The sequence below is a fragment of the Coccinella septempunctata genome, chromosome 5 (assembly GCF_907165205.1).
Source record: "Coccinella septempunctata chromosome 5, icCocSept1.1, whole genome shotgun sequence".
Classification (NCBI taxonomy): Eukaryota; Metazoa; Arthropoda; class Insecta; order Coleoptera; family Coccinellidae; genus Coccinella; species Coccinella septempunctata.
This window is the reverse complement of record NC_058193.1, coordinates 23435687-23456604: the sequence shown is the minus strand read 5'-3', so window position 1 is coordinate 23456604 and position 20918 is coordinate 23435687. Positions and strand designations below refer to the sequence as shown.

The 20918-nt window shown below is 33.0% G+C and overlaps 2 protein-coding genes across 3 annotated transcripts in view; one reads left to right on the top strand and one right to left on the bottom strand.

The window, feature by feature from the left end:
• The window catches only part of LOC123313243, a 144054-nt gene extending 133278 nt beyond the window's left edge, over window positions 1–10776 (bottom strand). The window contains exon 1 of the mRNA XM_044898028.1: window positions 10229–10776. The gene's annotated coding sequence lies outside the window, so the exon portion shown is untranslated. The remainder of the gene's footprint in view (window positions 1–10228) is intronic.
• LOC123313242 (protein croquemort-like) overlaps window positions 9798–20918 on the top strand; it is a 30797-nt gene continuing 19676 nt past the window's right edge. Inside the window, exon 1 of one of the 2 annotated variants that reach the window (XM_044898019.1) lies at window positions 9798–9951. The gene's annotated coding sequence lies outside the window, so the exon portion shown is untranslated. Of the gene's footprint in view, window positions 10050–20918 lie in introns of both variants that reach the window. The other variant, XM_044898020.1, reaches the window with a different exon arrangement.

Genomic DNA, 20918 nt, shown 5'->3' with positions numbered 1-20918 from the left:
ATATATACTGTGATTACAGCACTAGGTATCATCTTTGTTTTTCAGAGGTCATACCTAATTAATTATCACATTCTGAGAAAAATGACTATTCTTAGGGGCGATATTCAGAGGGTTGTAACTCCGAATGGAGGGGCCTACTGGCAAGAGTGAAAAATAGGAGTCTCCATTTTTACCAAACCTCGTTCGAATATCTCTAGCCATTTCGAAAGTATCGAGTAATTTGTTTTTTTTGCAATGGGTACATTCAACGCCCTGTATCTTAGAAACGAATCATTTTCGGTCAATGGCATGAAGAATATATACTGCGCAAAAAAATTAACGCACATTCTGAAAATCTCAATTTTAATGAAAGTTAACTCTACATTGACTTTATAACTTATTTTTTATGTTCTCTCGGGAAGGTTTTGAACGAAACAAGACACATTAAATGGAAGAAACATTCAGGGTTTCACCGAATCTTATGTGAAAGAAGAGAAATGAACAATTTTCAAAATACTGAAATGCTGATAAGTGTTTTAATTCTTGGTATTTCCACCCCTTGCGTTAATTTCAGCTCGGCAACGAAGGTTCATACTCAAAATGAGTGATTTTAAAATGTTCTGATCTAATCCTTCCCAGATTTCTCCGAATTTGATTTCTAAGTCATTAAGAGCTAGTAGCTGGATAATTTTCTGAACTTCTCATTCTTCTATTGCGGTTGTCCCAAACCTACTCAATCGGATTGAGATCTGGACTTCTTGCTGGCCATTCCATTCGAGAGACTTCAACCTCTTCAAGGTACTCCTGAACGATGCGCGCACGATGGGGTATGGCATTATCGTCCATAAAAATGAAATTTTCACCAATGTATGGGGCAAATGGCACTACATGCTCTTCAAAAATGTTTGTTATATACTTATCAGCATTCATAGCTCCATCATCAACGACCACTAGGTCTGTGCGAGCAGTCAAAGATATTCCACCCCATACCATAATCGATCCTCCCCCGAAACCAGTAGTATTCAGGAAATTGCACTGAGCATATCTTTCATGTGGACGTCTGTATACATGGGAACGTCGATCACAATGGTAGAGGCAGAATCTAGACTCATCTGTGAAGAGAACTCTTTCCCAATCGGCCTCTTCCCAATGGATATGCTCTCTCGCAAAATCCAAACGCGCCCTTCGATGGGCTGGGGTAAGAGCTGGGCCTCTTGCCACGACACGAGGCCTTAAATCATATTCTCTGAGGCGATTTCTTATTGTCTGGGTGCTAATTTGCACCTCATGAGTTTGCTCAAGCTGAATTTGAAGGAGGCGAGCGGTTGCAAACCGTTGTCTCAACGAAGAAACTCTCAAGTAACGTTCTTGAATAGCAGTTGTTACCCGTGGTCTACCCTGTCCTGGTCTTCGGACATTCATACCTGTCTCCCTGAATCGCTGCAACATTCTGGACACACTTGTATGGGAAACTCCAAACCTTTCTGCAATTCTTGTGTATGTCCAACTTTCTTCTCGCAAAACTACCGCTTGGGCACATTCCTCTTGAGTTTCGCGTTGCATAGCGATCGAGTGTAAAAAATTAAACGAAAGAAAAACTATTGATCACTAGAATTGATCGAGAACAACTGATTTTAAAATGGAGCCAATACATTCAAAATCTGATAATATCTTCTTTTTTTATTCCTGCTGGGAAAAAACATCTGTATTGACGAAAACCGTTGAAAGTTGATAACATATGCATGGATAATTTTGATAAAAATAATTATCATTGAGAACACCTTCAGTTGTAGAATAAATTTGAGATTTCCATAATGTGCGTTAATTTTTTTGCGCAGTGTATTTCCGACTCCACATAACTCACCGAAAAATATCCCGAATTTTTTCGCAATGCTTATGGAACATCCTGTATATGTAAATAATCTATTGAACTTTTACCATGTAATGGTAGAATAGGGTACCATGATATTTCCTCGTGTACGAAATTCGACCATTGTATCCTGTTTGCCGTCATATTCCTTGTTTCCTCTTTTAAACTGTTGATAATTATCTCCTCAAGCTGTCATTGTCAGGTGTTCCACGTTTTTTACTACTGAGAGCTTCTGCTTTCTATATTCTTTTTGCAGGTCTTCAATAATTCATCCTCAGTCGACCCCATGCACTAGCTTTTCTCTATGAAATCCTGGAGAGATTCTACTCGGATATCTCCTCTTATCCGTTCATTTTTCATCTCATGTAGTTTTGTAACACCTCTATTATACTTCTCTAAGATACTTCAATTCTGTCTTTTTTCCAGGACCCATGATTCACATAAAAAGGCGAGTATATAGGTCCATAAATCGCCTTGTATACAATCATCTCAGTATTTCTGAATACCACATATTTCTTTTCTACTTGAATATTCCCACTGGCTCTAACTTTACTCCTTCAATCTTTATGTTGTCTGCATCCTGATGTGTATTTCCAATTACCATAATTTCGGTTTTCTCCTTATTAACGTTCAATCCAAATTTGCGTAATACTTCGTTCCGAATTGTCATATACGTCAGTAGATCTTTCGCACTTCTTGAGTTCTTGTTATTATAACAATATCTATTTTTAGATATTAGATATATTTCAAGGATATTGTGGGTTTTTTCAACAGAACTCACCCATTTATAAGATAAGACCAGTGAACTCGAATCATAATACTTAATATGCAATCACAGAGATAAAATTCAAATACTTTCATGTTACATATTACACTATTACAAGGTAGTTATAGGTAGGTAGGTATGTAAAGCTCTAAACTTCGCTAAACTGCGAAGATTTTTTAATAGGGATCAGGATGGAAATTTTCTACGTAGGTGATTCACTGGATGACAGTGAACATCTTCTAGTTTTTTCGGAATCTTTCAATAAGCTTTCTGATAGATCTGATTGGTTCAACTTTTGTCAGCTGGTACAAGAGACATTTGGAGGGGTTATAAAGGCATTTTCTTGAGTTTCCCAACTTTGTGATTGTTCTGAGCGAGGATGTTTCAGCCCTTTAGATTATCTTCCATAGGTAGGTATTCAATTATTTATTGGTCTACATGAAATGTTTCATATCAATACTCAAATTTTTGAATATATTTATGAGAAAACGTACTTTTTCTATCTACAAAATACCGCATATCAGCGTCAGTTAGGTAGGTATACGAGAAACCAATTACAAATTATATTTATGTTACGGCTAAAGATAGGTGTGAGCATAAACTTAAGATTAGCCGGCTAAACTTAGGTTTATATTCGAGTATCGGCTAAAGTTCGATAAAATATTCATCTGCGTCAGGGGATTTCATCTTTAGCCGGCTAATGTGCTCATTACCCGAAACGAAACGGCTAAAAATGTATTCATTGGACACGCGAAGCGGTGATGTCTTTTGAATGATCGGATAAGAGAAGACGAAAGCACGAGTCCACGTTTTTGTTTAAATTTTTAGAACTGAAATATGCAAAAGAGCATCGAATTTATTGGGGTTGTATTACATAACGCCCATGGGTTTTCAATTTAATATTTAACCAGTTATTTTCATCTGTTCAGGAGATTAATGCTCGTCAAATCGAGCCAAATTTGTGAAAAACCATAATATGACCATATTAGACATTCCTGCTAACAAAAGTATATTTTTCCTACCATTCAATAATTGGGTTTATGAAAAAATTACGAAATAAGAAAAATATTTCTAACGTTGCAATTTCTTTCGAACCAATTCTTTCGCAAAAAAGAACAATGAAAAACTTTTAACATAAACATAGTTGAAAACACTTTCTCTAGCTGATTTTGTTAAAAATTTCTTCTCGAGTCATTGAACATACGGGTTCCAAAATACGCCACCCTTGATGAATGATCCCGGGGGATACAAGTGCATTTATCGTAAAGCTTATCAGCCAAATAGTCCGGTTAACTACAAACAAGATTGGGTACTTCTACTTATATTTTTCTATTATAGAATTTGACCTTTGGTATTTTGATGAAGAAGTTCGCGGCATCATTCTCGTCTTCATTCTCTCCTTTTGTTGCAACAAAAAAGTTGAAACAAATATATGTGCATTCTCCAATTTCTCAACTGCTTAACATAATGCTTTTCTGCTATTAAAATATGTGAAATTCATACAAAAATGCATTGCATTGATACTCTATTCTATTATACTCGTATTACTATTTCTTTACATTCTTTTGATTGCCGAAAATTTGCGCCCCTCAAGCCTTGTACATTTAAAGCCGATGGGATGTGGTTACACTTAAGTTTAGCCGGCTAAAGACAGAAGAAACTAACATTAGCCAATACCCGAAGCTAAACCTAAGTTTAGCCGGCTAATCTTAAGTTTATGTTCACACCTATCTTTAGCCGTAACATATATAAGAAAATAGTGAATTACCAAGTGAATATACCAAATATGTATTCGTTTTTCAATGGAAATTAATTCAAATACTGTCCAGTTCTGCCCAGATACCACACTGAAAATGAATTTCATGACCATAACATAATTTATCATAATAAAATCATGGAAGATCGTTACTAGACCCATTGAAAATTAAAAAATTAATTGGTGAAAAATCGACGCATTGAAGACCAATTTGAAACATTTTTTGTCGGTTGTACTCAAACTTGTTTGAATATTATTATCCCTCATATTTTCGAGTAGCAAGAATAGTAGGAACCTGTTTTTCATACCCTGTAATTTCAGAACAAATTAATTTTAAAATATTAGGAAAGTTTAGAAGTATTCTTCAGACTCATCCTATATAATACTGGAGAACTGGTCAATTATAAACTTTAAAGCTTCTTATCAGTTATGTTTAACTAAGAAAGTGGCAATTAAATTTTCCATTTTAACCAAATGTTGATGTTTCCTCCTTCTGAATTTCCATAAATACGGAAGAGTAATTTGATATTTCATATTTCGCATCCACTGAGTACAATTTTTTACTCCTTTATCGTTAATCGAGTGTCTAATTGTTTTGTGAATTATTCCAGTCATTGGTCTAGTGACCCGTTATTATTTATTCAACCAAATAAAAAGACATTCGAGTCCCAAGTAGAGGATAAAACTGAAAAACAATCTGTCTTCCTCTCAAGAATAAGCTCATTACAATATCAAATTAACAATTTTCTGGAGCGATAGAATGTTTGTGAAAAATATTTAACCCTTGGTATCGTGCACAAAATAAGCATATTTCCCTTTACATATTCTCAAACAACGTTTAAATCATCTGCGATCAGTATGCGATAAACTCAAAAGATACAGAACGGAATCATTCGGTTTTCACCAACAGATGGAATGATTCAAGAGAAAGATTAAGGTGTATAATTTGTTGAGGTTTCCGTTTGAAATATGAAAATAATTATTGAAAATGTGAGAATGATTCTGTTCCTTTCTGGCTTTTAAGGCCAAAACTGAGCAAACTATCAGATATGTATAGAGAAAAATGATCAACTACAATCTTGTAGAGCTCGAAAAGTTCTATGAAAAATCTGCGATGTCATACAGGGTGTTTCATGAGTCGTTGGCCATAGCCTAAAGCTGAATGCAGGTCATCCAGGCCTTTCAGAAAACTTGCTTGTTTTGTATCCTAAGACTATTAGTTTCGGAGATACGGGGTGATTCGTGTATATTGACCTAAATTTGCGAAAGCTATAACTCTGTAATGCAAGGTCTGATTTCGATCAAATTTTATGGGTTTGTTCACTTCAGAAAGCTCTTCCAAACGGTTCATGAAATATCAATATATTCAGGGCAGTACTCCGAATATCATGATTTTTCATTCAAGCCCCAAAATCTATATTTTTTACATCCCCTACAGAAATTTCGTTATTGCCATGAACAACTACATAAAACATTCTAACGAATTCAGTTTTCACTTTGCATGGCATACTTGTCACAAGGGAATAGGAACCGGACGAATTCATATTTTATGTCATTTTTTCGAAATGCGGTTCTGTTTTTATTCCTTCGTTGATGATCTTTATGGTCCTTTGCCGAGATTCTGAATTTTTTTAAATTCTGTTCAATTCTTCTTCATTTTAAACTCTCAGCACATACTGAGTGTTCGTAAAAAAGTGTTAAAGAGTATGCAAAATCGAGCTGTGAATTCTTTTGAAATTACATATTGAATTTAGATACAAATGATGTAAACCATCTTGGAAAATGTGAATCCTAAGTGTATTGTTGATGAATCACCGCGTATCTCCGAAACTAATAGCCTTAGGATACAAAACAAGCAAGTTTTCTGAAAGGCCTGGTCATCCAGGCATTCACCATTGGGCTACGGCCAACGACTCATGAAACACCGTGTATATCTAACTCTCCAGGATACCTCACAATAATCACAATCAGTTTCAACAATGTAAATTCGTTTCTAAATATTACTATATTATTATTTGAAGACGTCGTATGGCTTTTCCTATCAAAATGAATCAATATACAAATTTCTCCTCATCTTTTCTCACCTATATTTTTGCAGGCGTGTCTTTCAATTACAGTTAACAGATCGAATCAAGATCGATCACCAATGAGATATAATAAAGGAAATTGACGATTAAAATTTTATTCTCAGATATTGATATTTTATTGCCGTAATAACAGTAACATTTCACTCTTTAAAAATTTATTCAGAATTTAGAATGGGAAATGTGAATCCTAAATTCTGAATCGAAATCATATTTAAGGCATAGAAGTTCCGTTTTAATAATTTTGTTCAGTACGAAGAATGAACTTGGCGATGTTTTACTTCTATCATTGAGTGGGTTTAATACTCAATCCTTCTATTCAATCTTACATTTGAATGAGCTTATCTCAAAAAAAAAAGATTGAGAAGGAGTGAAATTTTACATAATTTGAATAGAGTATCCTCCTTCTTTATTATCTATAACGTGTATTTTTAGTATTTTTAGACCCGAAACAAATTTCCGTCATAAAGGTTTTCATTGATCTCACTGAAATATCAAATATTGATAATTTATTGCAATAATTACAGAGGGAACTTCAAAAACTTCAAATTCACAAGAACTTAAAAATCGTTTTTTCTGCTTCATGCAGTTCATTCACCAACTTCTGGCTGTGAAGTTTTTAAGCTGCCATAAAAATTTAAATGAAGAATAATATTATAACAATGTGGTTCAGTTCACTAATCCGATCTCAAAACTGCATAAATCTTCCTGAAAGTATGGGTCTGCCAATTATTCAAATCAAACTCTTTGCATGCATCAAATTCCATATACCTACCTACAGAGTGTTCGGCAAACCTTGTACAATTTTATCTCAGTAAGAATCTCTGTGTGTGACACGCCCACATTTGTAACACCATATCCTATGTAAAATAGCTATGTCCATAAAGATCATCAATGAGCAGGTGTGGATCAAAGTAATGAGCATTGCAAAAAATTTTTTCAGTGCATTACATACACAAAGTTTGAACAACACTTCAAGTGTGCTGGAAAATACTATCTTGAGAAGAGATGAGTGAACAAACATTGTATATTCATTTACCTATGTGGTATCATAAAAAAGTCTCTTTTTCTTGAGGCACCATTTGAAAAAAAAATAAAATTGAAATTTACCAGAATATTTGATGAACGAATGAGCAACGAAAATTTTATTGTATTCATCTTAGCTGTCCCAGTATATACTATTTCAATTCGTTGCAAAATTTGCAGTGCTAATTTTCTGAATAAAGATTACCTACATCTATTTAGTTTTTAATTCCATTTCAGAAACACCTACAATTTCACCAATTGGTGGTGAGTAGGTAGATACCCGTCATGTATTTCCATAGTTTGCAATATCCTTATAATTTGAATTCGTGTACAATGTATTATACACCATTGCTAAATTTTCGAAATGAAGAGAGGATTTTCATTTATTTCTACCTATATTTAGTTCTTGCAAAAAAAATTCATACAATATATCATTCGTCGACGGTTGAAGAAAATCTGTAATTAAATTTATTTCTAAAACAGATCTTGGAAAATTTTCAGTAGGCAAATATACTTCTTCATGATCATCAAAATTGTCCAAATCTGTTTGAAATTATCTTTCTGAGCGAGCGTTTAGGACAAGTCGCATTTCGAAAATAAAAATTGGAGGAACTGTAGAAGGATTTGAATATTTCCTCCATACCTAACTGGTTTCATCTTAATTTTTCATTCTTGTGGATTTAATGCCTCATGTCTTGGAATCGGGTATGGAATAAATTAATCAACTTCGATTCATTTGGATATCGGAAAAATTCCATGAGGAATATCAAGAATAAAAACGTGGGTTCTTGTTTACTTTGATCAAGTATGTAAACAAGTTAGGGATTTCGAGCTCTAAAGTGTGTCCTACCCTACAAGATATGTGTGGACGTATGATGAGAGAAATTATGGTAGGCGAACAATATGAAATTCAATATTAACTCAAAAAAGCAGGGGTTTTTATTTCTGGTGTGATTTCACCATTATTATCTAGATCCAGAGATGCTTGGAAACCTTCCTGCTTCTACCAACAAAGTAGAAATCATTGCTCAATTAAATAAAAAATAATTAAAATGGATTTTTCTTTCATTGTTGTTAAATTGGAATTTGCAAACATTCAAAGCAGTATTCAAATATTTGCTGCCATGGTGCCATCTGACTGAGCTGAAATTTTGCAGACATCGTATGAGATGGTTTATCTATTCAATTCATACCCTTGAAGAATAGTTAATAGTCTTATTAAGAAATTAGGATTTTAATAAAAAAAAAATTATCGAGTACGTTATATCTGTACAACATATTCTTACTTCAAAATGAGTGCAATTTGAAATTCTAATCGACTTCCAGTGTATTATCAATAAAAATCTATATTTGATTAACCGAATGATTTTATTACAAGTTAAAGAATCGCTGGTCTGATCATGAAACCGCAATGACAATAGTAAAATTAATCTGCGGAATTTAAATCATATGTTTTCCTATCTATTCACTCTTCCCCACTGAAGAAGATCAAATCAACCCAAATTAAAAAATAATAAATCAATTTAATCACACAAAAAATAACTGAAATCAATAATAATCATTAAAGATGGACGCGTTATAGAAACATCTGAGTACAAAATTACCTCATTACGCTGAAGGATTTACTTTTTATTCAGTTATTTTAGATAGTTATTTTCAAGAACTCCTGGTTTGAATATTTTTTTTTATTTTATATTAGATAAAATAAATGAACAAATATCCAAATTTTTTATTTCAATATACCTACATATAGGAAAAATCCTAGTAAGTACAAGTTGAAATTAATTATGATGATAATATATATTTATTTATTCAGAAGGAAAATTTTATATTACAAAAAAAAATCTTCAAATAACACGTAATCTGCCAATTTTACGGATGATCATTGCCATTTCGAAACAACAAAAAACCTCAAGTAAGGATTAAGCTTTTGAAATCATTTTACAGCAGAAATTCACATCATTACATTACGTTTTCCGAAAACATAATTGGTGAACGAAATTCGACACCTGCATTTCTGATTATGCATCCAAAGACAAAATGCATTTGGATCAAGCCCAAGAGTCCCAAGACAACAAGCTCTATTCTCTTAGCTCTCTAAGATTAGAATGCACTAATAAGAGAAGTTTTCAATGAAAACGGTGAGTGGTGTGCGCTCTTTAAAAGTACACACCTCCATCAGGTTGTTTGCCATAGTTCATGACGTCATAAATGCAAAATTAAATATGCCTTCAGGCATTGTAGGCTGTACGTTCTCGTCATCAGGGAATGCCTCTCTTCTGTCCTTGTCCTACGTAATACGTCGGAAACTAAACGGCATAGTGTGCGCAAACGTTGAATTCCTAGGATATCTCTCTCTATTCGTTCTTCGATTGTCAATTAAGTTGGGTTTCGGGTTCGTGCAATGTGTTGATATTGGTTAGATTTGGGTGGTGTGATGTTTATTTGATTTTCACTTGATTTTTGAGAGGTGAGTTAACAGTGTAGCAAAAATGATTAGAGAATTGTGCCTTAAGTTGTGAACAAATTCATTCGTTCGTTCTTACATCGGCTTAAATTGTTTTTGAGGTTAGTTTTAATGTAAAACGATTTACAGTTCACTTTTCGCATTAATATTAGTTTCAATTTATCATGTTGCTGAATAACGTACTGACACAGATCGAACCGTATGTTCAATTAATTTTCTCAATTTCCATCGTGCAAATATTTGTTGAATGTGTTACCTTGAATTTATGCGGAAAAGTTACCTCAAAAATAAAAAATAAATCGCTGCCACCTATGTATTTTCACACATGGATCATATTTCACAATTGAATTCATCAGGATTTTTCGCACATTTCACCTAACTCCAAACAATATTCACATCTCAATAATACTTCGATAAATTAGACAAATTTGTTTATACAAGTGAATATAAATAAACTTAAAGGAATATTTCACCTCAGCCTCGTTACATTGTATCAATATCAATAATAAAATCCTACAATTGATAATTATTGTAACGGAAACAAGTGAATTTTCCTTTGGGTAGATTTTCATGAATTAATCTGTAACCTCGAAACATACGATCAAAATAGAACACATTGGCAGGTTACATAATTTTCTTAATACCTATGGACAGATTTACGTCGACCTAAAAAAGTCCATTTTATCTAGGAATAAATATTTATACGCCGATAAATTTTATCTTTGATTTGACAGTAGGCAACAAATAAACAGGAAAAGCCGAATAGGAAACTGCTCTGTTTACGGTTTACGGTTATGCATATTATCGAGGAAAAAAACGTTTATCATCGGGAAGAAACAGTTGAATATGTATGAAAAATTATTAGATTCAACGACCTCGCGATATTAATGACACCGTGACATATAACAGTCTTCAGAATTATTCGGAGAATTTAGAGAAAATTGAATCGAAATAGTTATTAAATCAATTACATACTTCATTAATGACAGCGATTAATGATAAAGATATTTTAATGTGCGAGCGAAGCGATCCAGAAAAATAGTGTATACCTACCTTATTTGCGAAACTAAAATAGCGAGTAAAATAGCTACCGAAAAAAAATATCAAATCAATCTTCAATGGTTCAAGAGTACAATACGCTCGTTGTGTATAGAGTTGAAACACAAAGTAACGTTTCTCTTAAATTACATTCGACAATAAGAGACAATAGAGCTTAAAGAAAAATCAAATATACATATACAGGGTGAGTCTTTGACTCGTACAAATCCCGGTACAAATATTCCAACAGTAGATTCTTGAGGTAAAAAAAAAACTTTTTCAATACCATTTCTGATAAAAAGATATAGTCATTTTAAGTTTTCAGAATGAGCTATGCCACCTCTGGAGAAACAAAACTCCTTCAGAATAACAAGCTAAATCTTTTTTATGGTATGTAATGGTCCTAATAAGAAAACTGGAAGACGTGGGTGATAACTTGTGTTCGAAAAAGATTCATCAAATAAATGAAAAACTATATTCCGAAATTAATTTCATTCAGTAAAACCGTTTTTGAGATTTTTTATGGATTTTCAACAGCCTGTATCTTTTAAATCGTTTTTTGAGTATTCTCGCGGCAAATAGACAAAATGTTATAAGCACGAAAATAAACACAATAGACACCACTTATGGCTATCTTGTAATACCCACCTGACGCCTGCGGATTTTTTTTATGGGGAACCTTATAAAATATTGTGTACAACCGACTACTGCAGATGGTTTCAATCAAAAAATTATAAATTCAGCGAATGAACCTAACAATGTTCGTTTTATTGTAAACCTCGTTGTAAACATAATTGCACATGCAGGTTAACGACTTTAATTATGTATCACTCAGAACCGAAAAAAAATTTGAACAGTCTCCAAGTGCATTTCGTTATTTCGCTCATCCTTTATTTCAAGAATATTTATGATGCGGTATTGGTAATACAATTTCCAAAAAAATGCCTCTCCAGTTCTGTTCTATTGAAAAATTCAGCTCTCATCTCTTCATTTCAACTAAACATTAGTAGGAGTTCATTTTGCTTCAAAAAAGACAATATTCATGGACACTGTATAAAAATAATCAAACCGAAAAAACCTAGAATATGCCCGTGAAGGCATGGTTAGCTTCAGCATTTAATGATTTTACTGATCATGCAATTTTCTATGGGAGGAAATCGTGCATTTTGTGAAATCACTGCTTTTGAGCTCTTGGAAAAGATCTGTTTATAAAAAGCACTCTAAGTTACATATTCCTAAAATTTTTCGCATAAACTGCAATTCGATAACTGGAAGAGTAATAATTGTGAATTACTCCAAAACTGGCAATCTGAGACCCATAAAACTACATATATATCGTCTTTTCATGCTCTATACAAATGTCGAATGAAATATAGGGTGTTCCCTCAAAAGGTTACTTTGTTGAGCGAGAAGTATTATTGTATTATTTAATTATTGGAGACTGATTTATCCAGAACATCGTTTACTTGACAAGTTTTTCGGTAGTTCCTATCTCGGCTCCCGAGTCGGATCCTATATAGTTTCGCATATAAGGTATATATAGTCCTTTTCTGGCGGACAACCTGTACATAACATAAATAATTTCAAAGCTGAAACTGCCAAATTGAACCTTCCTTATTCATTTCCTGTCCAATATATCGTCAACTCATATAAATACATAATTTAATCGAAATCACCCAATCACTATAAAACAGATCGCCGAATGAATATAAATATAATACTGCTTATAATTTCGCAACCTTAAAATCTTGTATATGCGGAATAATACCTTGGCAATATCCACTATTCTTCTAAATGCATGCACATTTATTTCCGGAATCCGGAAATGTATAACACAGGAATTGTGCATGTGTATAAGATACAGTTTAAGCCTTAGGACATGAATACATGGAATGGACATTGACGTGCTAGTGCTATGAAGGTATTTGTTGTGGTACAAACATTCGATGCTTCTCTGTCTAGCACCACACTAAGGCAGTGGCGTTAAATAAATAAATTCATATAGCTCTTACCTTTTTGTATGGAAAATTGAAGTGACAATGATGTCAAATTCAACTATCTCAATTGAGATTGGCGACAATAAGCAGCTATTTCACTCCAGTCTTTGAAGAACAACAAATGTTTAGTTTCCACTCCTTGTATCTATGTTCCAAGGTTTTAGCAGAGGTTAGCATACACGGGGTACCATACAATTTGGTGTATGATACAAGAGCTTTAGGATTGTATATAGGAAATGAAATTGTTCACGAAATAAGCTGAAAAAGGTAAAATAATAGAATTAGATTCAATATGTCAGATTGATCTAAAATTGACAACCCAATTCAAAAAAGATTCGGAAACTGCATGCATAGCCCTAAAACCATACTGAAATATAAAAATCGGATAATGATTAACCAGATAATTTATGGTTTCTTCTGGTTCCCCGCACTAACAACTAAGGCATTCAACTGAAATCCACCTGAAAAGCATACTATTGCAACGTCCGTGAGCTGTTCTTATACGATTCATAATACACCATAATTTCCTGGGAAGATCAAAACCAGGACATTATGCGAGGGATCAGTACTAGGATCAGTAACTAATTTTTTGTTGAAAATAGTTCACGTATTCCATCCAGTTTGCGAAAGGTCTTATATTCGAAAAGAAAAGAGTTGGACCATGAAGGTTTACGCGATATCAGTCTTGGTATTGAGGATAGAATTGGAAACGAGTCGGGATATAGGATTAGAATTTATTCCAGGACTTCATCAGTGAATGAACTATACTCCATTCACTTTTATGTTAGCATTCGGTTGGCCATGGGAATTTGACACATTTTATTCTGTACACTACGAAAATGTGGGGTTATGACGCTTGTCAAAACATTTTTTGTTTTTAAATCAACACCATGTTACCGTTCAACGTAAAAGTTTCTGTTATTACGTATTTTATCACAATCTCGAATCCGAGGTCAAATCTCTTCGGAAAATATGTGACGAACATAATTGAAGTTTATACAAACTGATTGAAGGCATACCAAATCCAGTTTTTTGCAAGGAAAATACAAGAGATCAGTATAATATCATAATATGCACTAGCTTCAGGAGAGTTAATGTTCGTTATCTTCTTTGGCTAAAGTTTGAATACTCCACATCTGTTGTAGATTTCAAAAATATCAACCCGAAGATGAAATGCATATGATGCAGTGGTTGGGAATGGGTATCTATTTCCCGAAGGAATTAACAGATAATTACAAGAATGTTAAATTCTTCATCAAAAATCATCTTGCATCAATATAAGTAAAAGGAATTAAAGGAAGTTTCAAGTCAAGATGAACTTCACCTTTGAACAAAAATTTCACATGAATAAACAATTAACAGGACAACTGGCGCGTATTTGTGGTTGTTCATCTTAATACATTGACATAATAATAATTAGGTATTTATTGGTACCTTGAGACATTTACAATGTATAGGACAAGTCAAATGAAAAATAGAAAAATTAATTTTCGGGAACTTATTCTACGATGATATTAATCGAAAATTCTGTAGTAACTTTTCGCATTCGTTCACCCAATGATAAAATTCTCAAACGCCACCACTTTTTTGGGACTCCAAATAGAAAGGAATTCTTTGTTATCCTCTTCATTCACAATCTTTCTGATTGTGGAAATATTCAGCTGAAATATAAGTCTTTTAGATTCAGACGAAATATTATATAAATTCTCTTACATTGAATATGTTCGTTGCCGCCTGACGTATTGTGGGTTTTAGAATATCAGTGTATAACTATTTGAATGAGCGGACCTGAATTCTAAATAGCACTTCCCGAAACCCTGTATCTTTTTTCAATCACTTTCGGCATTTTCGTAATATAAATTGATATAAGTTGTGGCAACGGCGTTATGACATTAACGACATTTCATGAGTGCCAACCTTACTTCGTTCTAGTTACAAAAACTTGAGGAAATTATTTCATGGCCAACCGACTGCTAAAATGAATGTGAATGGAGTATAAATATTATCTAGATTCTAGAGCAATTTTTGCTCTAGAATTTTATTATTCATTAAAAAACCTCTTCCAGTCATAATACATATTATAATTCTGACTGCTATCAGGCACTTTACAAATGAATGATTCATTCAGTTGTAGCGACAATATCTCCTTGATTGCTACTGATAAATAATTCGAAAGTACAATGATCTGAATGATCCATCTTTATAAACGAATTTAATGATGAGTTATCGTTGTGTCACCTCGCGGTGCAATAACATGAGGTGAAGTATCTTTGAGATAAGACAACGCCTTTAATGAAGTACGAAAATACAATATAAGACCATCGATCTATCATATCATCCATTCCTAATGACACGCAATGTTGATGAACAAATATCTTTGGTTCCAAAGCAGAAAGCATATTCGCATTGTGAGAAATACGTAATTACTATGACCTTAATGTAGAACAGTCAACCTGGAGAAAAATTGAAACACAAAAATGTTTTGACGAGTGTCCTGTTCAGTGTGGAATGTGTCAAATATTCAGGGCCAACCGACTGATTGTATAAAAGTGAATGAACTATACAAATATATAATATGTATGTACTTTTTATTGTCATCTTATTTTGATATTAGAATTAAAAGACTACCTACCTCAATTATTATTGTTCGTACGAAGTTAAACTTAGAAGAAAAGGTTCTTTCGTAAAAGATCACAGCATTGATCCTATAAGAGGTTTTTTTCCTGGAATCAGCTGAAATTCAAAATGACTAACCTAAATGACTAATCCTAAATGTATTTTCAACAAGCAAGGAAGCAATTTTTGCTATAGAATTTTAGAATCATATTCATCACATAGTTCATCACAAAACACCTAGATAAAACATTCAATCAATGAATTATACAAAACTGAATATAATATTTATTTGTTTATTTATTCATAACAGGAACAAAAATAGCTATACTAATACCCAAAAGAATGTCCACAAGTGGAGAATAAAGTTTACAGAAATACAATGTGAGTACATAGTTTGAAAAAAGAAAACAAACAGATAATATAAGAATAAGTCTTTATTGTTATGATAAAAAATACTTTCTCAATGCTGTGAAAAATCATTTACATTTTTCCAACCAACGTGACAACATTTAAAAATCGCACAAGTTTTATGTCCTAATTACATAATAAACCAGAAAATATCGAAAAAGCGGTCCTAAATTACCCACAATCAACATCAATGAATAGGTACGTTTTAATAGGTAAGCAATATTGATTTCCCCGATTTTCACTTGGATGGGTTATTTGACCGTTACACGTGTAGGTATATCAGTTTTTATTTCAATAATTATGGAAACTCATCAGGCATCTTCCACATCATTGCAATAATGATTTTTTTTATCAAAAAAAATAGAAATATTCAAATGATGAGAAAGGTGTGGCGAGGAATTGTTTCATAGTATCGGAAGACGAATATTTTTTATCAATTTCATACTTCATTGTTCCATCTGATAAATCCTTGAACCGGACTAAAATTTTTATTTACTTGATGGTCAACTTTCAACAGTAGTTCTGGGAATCGAACAAAAAGTATAATTCATGTTTATTTCAGGCGTAGAATACGAATTGAGGAATTCGTTCACTTCAGACAATAATTAATGGTTCTGTTTAAATTTGCAAGAATTTCATTCATACCGAAACTCGAATAAGTAGGTATACGGAAGAAAATTAATAATTCCTGGTGGCGGTCATGAAACTTTCCGCTAACTATCAACGTTTTATCTATTAGGTGTGTACGTAAAAATATAAACTGCTGGAGATCCTTTTAATTCGCGATAAGTAATCGTGACAATGCTTCTGAAGACGTATTTCATTATACAACCATTCGTCAAGTTTGAAGCTTTTAACATGCGTATTAGATGGAGCTTTCATCAAACTATTACTTAAAAATGCCCTGGTTAGAAAAAGTGACGAAGTTACCAATACGAAAACAAAAACTAGACCAAAATTTCATGATCCGAATTGAAACAAAATTACAATATGTATTGTAATGTAAGCATCTCCCGAGGGGTGAACCGGTCATGAAAATGTTGTACACCACAATTCAGACAATTCACGCAATTCCCATAATAGCATATAAAACAATTCAGACAATTCAACAATTCACACAATTCAAGAAAATTCATGGCAATTCACTGCAATTCACGGACAATTCAATACAATTCATGGCAATTCAATACAATTCATGACAATTCAATACAATTCATGACAATTCAATACAATTCATGACAATTCAATACAATTCATAGTTATGTATTTTTTTTTTGAATATATATTTTGGGAATTTTCTTCACATCACACTATGAGAGGTCTGAAACCACTCAATAATATGTCTTACAGATATAGCCAGATAGTAGTTAAGGCTAACTGAGGCTAGCTTACAGAAATTGCTTCTATCCATGGATATCCTATACTTCATTGTTTGATGTACTATTAACCTCACCTCATCAACATGGTTATATAGTTATAACTGCTTGTTTTGATTTTAGTTCTGTCAACCGATGTTAAATTTGTTATCTAATAACTCTCTGTTTTCCGGTGAGTTTTTTTTTTGTCCATGTGAGATTTGTTACCATTTTAATGTAATTTTAGAGTCCTGAGGAAGGTCCATACCTGGACCGAAACGTCGACTGATGGAATAAAAGAGAAGATCAGAAAATTTTTTCATCCATTCCCATAACCCCTTATTCTAATTGTACGATATATTGGGAGTTAAATTACTTTGAGTATATAGTTATATAGACTGATTCAAACAACTTTGAAATTCAACTGGATAAAATGTTGTGAAAACGACCTAATATAGGATAAGAGCATTCCCTTCCATAACGACAATTTTGAAAATTGAGGTATAAAATTGTATGATCCGAAAAAATACTTTCAGGTAAATTTTTTTAAATTCCCTCAGCAAATGGCTCTAGAGTTATTCTGTGCATAAAATCTTTTTGGTCAAAATGGGCAACCCTAATATTGAATACAACAGAGCGTACCTGTTCGTAACGACAATTTTTGTAGGTTTTTCCAAATTGAGTTATAAAATTTTATGAAGCGAAGAAATACTTCTAGGTGGAATCTTTTGAATCAGTACCTTCTATCAAACGCAAATTGATCGAGTAGTTGAAAAAAATGGTTACTGTGCAAGCTATTAATTTTTAATCATACATCAACATGTCGAGTTATGTTATGGAATTTTATGAAAGTATGTGGAGTACTACAAAATAATAACACAACTTACCAGGTTTCAGAAACATGGTGCGTTGAAATCAAGATTGTGTTCTCATGAAAGTTGTTCGTTCAATTTATATGGAATAACAAAGAGCTTACAGAATAACCATCAAGAGATTCGACACACGTGCTGAAATATCTATGTCTACTTTTTGAGTGCTGAGAACAATTATTAATATTATTAATTCATCTTCACTGATTAATCAACTAAAAATATATCCCTCTCCGAATTGCCCAATTCGGTGATCCTTAGTGTGTACCTACATATCTAGGAATTCATTCAACGCGAACCTTAATTTATTACATAACTAAAGCTCTATTGATTACAAATGGTATAAGCGAAATATATGATTTATATATTATTTGAAACATTAGACAAATGTTTCAAATAATTTCACTTGGAGAGACATCTCCAAGCGAGTCTCCAAGTCTTAGATGAACCTCCGAATGATCTTTGTCAGGTTGAGAGGGAAGAAGCTGTGAATATATAATTGACATTATTGCAATCGATATACCGATATAAACCGACATTTCGAATTAACATCTTCTCAGAAATTATAAAAGTGTTAAAAATGAGGTTAAAATAACCAAAATTATATGATATGCATTGAAGAAAGAACGCCCGTTCTTAACAATGATTTTAATGGGTTATTCCAAACAGAGTAATAAAACGGTTTCAACCAAAGGAATCGTTTCAGGTACCTGCTATTGAACGCAAAGAGATCGGGACCAATATTCACCAATATTGTTGGTGAATAGTCCCTGTACAGGTTAACAATGTGTTTTGATGACTGTTCATGATGTAAAATGTTATATCGAACCAATTTACTCTTTTCTCAAGAATGCACATGTCTCGAGAAAATTTGAAATTTTTAACTTTGAATCCCTCCAGGCCCCCCGTACGGGCTGACAATGAGCTTTGATGATTTTCATTGGTATAAATCAAGGTATGAATAATATCCGATTGCACCATATCTCATTCTTTTTCCAAGAGAAACTCAAATCCTAAAACGAGCATTTATCTTTTTCAAAACTGTAAGAATTGTATACTGAACAATACAGTTATCCTTAGAGCGCGGCGTTGACAGATTGTACCTGTGGATGAAAGAAACCTGGCTTCACACCCGTAGGAAATTATTGTGTATCAATAAGAAATAATGAAAAAATTAGATGTTGTATAATTCTTACCTGCTCAATCTTATATCACTTTAATTCAAATCACAGAATACAGAAATTAAACTCGGAGTTTGCACTATTGCGCCGGCATGCGACTATATACATGTCTACATGAATATGACTATATACATGTCCATATACATGTGCAAACCTCCCTTTCTGCGTCCTAATAGTTGGACAGGTTGGACACCTGTGAATTGCAAGACAGCGAATCGCCCAACAATTAGAAAATGCATTGCAATTCATAACAATTCCAGACAATTCATGAGAATTTTCGAACAATTCACGGAAATTAATAGTTCAGAACAATTCTTTATAATTTACGACGATGGGCAAGTTTCCTAAAACTCCAAAATCGAATTCAAATTATTTATGGAAACCCATTTCCATTAGTTATCCAACACGTAAGAGATTCGCTTCAAAATTCAGATATACACCCTTCGAAACTTAATAAACATTCGATTGTGTAAAAGCGTGTAACGTAGAATGCCCTTACTACAGTCTAGTAATTTTTGTCAATTCGACACCAGTGAAACCGATCAAGAAAATATAGAATTCCATATCCACCGAAATATCCACATATTACAAAAAAAAATTTCTGAATTCTATACCTTAGAACATATCCATGTTCTATAAGAGAGCTCTTCTGAAATCACAATTTCCGACCGAATGCAATGTGTTAAAATTCTAAAAAAATAAATTTCCATATATGTATTCGAGTTATAAAAATTCTTAGATTTTGAAATTCAGAAAAATAGCCCATTCTCCACAATTCACGAGAATTCTCAACAATTCCTGACAATTCACACAATTCTTGGCAATTCACAACAATTCTTGACAATTCACCACAATTCCTGGCAATTCATGACAATTCTCAACAATTCTTGGCAATTCAATTCAATTCATGACAATTCCTGCAATTTGTACACCACAATTCACGACCGGTTCACCCCTCGGCATCTCCCATAATATTCCTCAATCAATATGCGCTGTTTGTTTCAATGGAAACGTTAATCTTAAAATTTTCAAATAAATAACAAATGAACTAGTTTCTAGTATTCGCTAGTTTCAATTTCGCACTATCTCATTTGCCGTTATTTCATTCTCAAAATGAACATTGGGAATAATTCACTTAAAGAACAATGCTATGAATAAACTTTTTATTTGAAACAGATAGGCGAAGGATGTAAGCCACGGGTCTCGAATTCACATGTGGTGGATCGAATGAATTATTAATTTCTCATAACTTCCACATATGTAGCAGAAATTTGTATGTAGCACATGCGTGTAAGGTATTTTTTGCCTGTGGAATTACTGCATAAAAAATAGGCATAAATTCCATTAAGATTTTAAGATTCACCCCACACACTAGCTGCATAAAAAAAACTTTATTTTAAAATTGAAATGCAATCAAATGGATTTGAAAAATTGTTTAGAATATGGAAACAATCATAAGTGATGATTCATGTGCAAGCAATTCCTAGGATTCTGAAGGAAAAATAC